General features: G+C 65.8%; 1 protein-coding gene across 2 annotated transcripts in view; it reads left to right on the forward strand.

Moving 5' to 3' along the window:
- Nucleotides 1-1,389, forward strand: part of RGS3 (regulator of G-protein signaling 3) — a 64,963-nt gene that overhangs the window by 60,174 nt on the left and 3,400 nt on the right. The gene's annotated exons all lie outside the window — the stretch shown is intronic.

Consider the following 1,389-nt stretch of genomic DNA (forward strand, 5'->3'; position numbering starts at 1 on the left):
GTCCTGCTGGGACCACAGCCCAGACGATGCAAAGGCAGCGAAACCAGCCATGCCCCCTACAAGGGCATGGACAGCACCGGGGACTAGGAGGGGCGATTGCCCTCTAAAATCCTTCTCTGGCTCAGGGTGCTCAGTACTTTGCAGGACTGAGCCCTGGGGTTGTTGCAGCTATTTTTTTCCCAGTGGATTGCTGTACTTTACCCTCCTGGGACTGGAGAGAGCTGTGGGTCCAGATAGCGTCACTCGGGGTGGGGAACACCCTTGTCTTGCATCCCTCCTATGCCCCTCGTGTCCCCAGCCAGCCCTGGGCATGGCTTGGCCAGGCAGAGGTGGCTCCTCCAAGCATCCTCGCGTAGTCCCACTGGTGTGGGACCCGTGGGAGGTTGCAGGGGGTGGCCTGGCCATGCCACCCTGGGGCCCCGTCCACCCTGGTGGCACCACCAGCTTCCGTGCAGGATGAGCGTCCCATGCCACCCTGCGTGTCCCCGGCACCCGTTCGTGCTGGTGTCATGCAGGGGATGTGCCACGAGGGGACAGCATCGTCCACGCCTGTCCTCAGCCGTCACCTTGTCCACCTCCTGCTCCCCTGCCTTGGCCCCTGGGAAGCCCTCACAGGGCCAGGCTGGGGTTGGGCTGGGAGTCCCACTTTCCCGTGGCACTTGCCAAAAATCTTGGTCCCGCTTTGTCGTGGTGGCAGTTGCCTGGGGGAACCGGGAGCCCTGTGTCCGGGTGCACGTCAGTCTGTCTGTCCAGGGGCGGCGGAGCGGGGACCAGTGCAGGGTGGCAGCGTGGGGTGTCTGTGCCCCAGCGCCCCTCCGCGCCGCACACTGCCTGTCCCAACCACCATCTCCACGTATGGAGATGTCCCCACGGCTGTGCCCATCCCGGGCTGGCACCGGAGAAGCATGAGCACCAGCGGGTCGCCCGTGGGCTCCCAGCCCCGTCCCCCCAGGGGGGACACGGTGAAGCGCTGCTGTCCCGCTCTGCTCCTAACCCCACTCAGCCCCGTCGCCGGCCCCGCTTCCTTCCCCGGGATGCCTGCGCTCTATAAATAGCCCTTGTAAATCCCCGCCGTGATTATTTTCCCCGCCGACTCTTGAAAGGCCCCACTATCCGCCCTCGGCGCTGATTTTTCCACCTTTCCTTGAGTTTCCCCAGCAACGGTGGAGCCGTCCGAAATAGCAGCGGGGCTGACACAGCCCTTACTCGCGTGTGCCTCGTTCACCCCACGCCGCATTTAAAGCTCCTCCGGGCTGAGCCCTCCCACTTCCGCGCTGGCCGCACCGGGCGGGAGCGCGGCACAGAGCCGGCGTCAGAGCGCCCAAGCATCTGGCCGTGCCGGTCACGCCGGGGGCCGCTGCACCGGCCGTCCCCGCAGCCATGCCCTTT

The sequence above is a fragment of the Pygoscelis adeliae genome, unplaced genomic scaffold (assembly GCF_000699105.1).
Source record: "Pygoscelis adeliae isolate BGI_AS28 unplaced genomic scaffold, ASM69910v1 Scaffold436, whole genome shotgun sequence".
NCBI lineage: Eukaryota > Metazoa > Chordata > Aves > Sphenisciformes > Spheniscidae > Pygoscelis > Pygoscelis adeliae.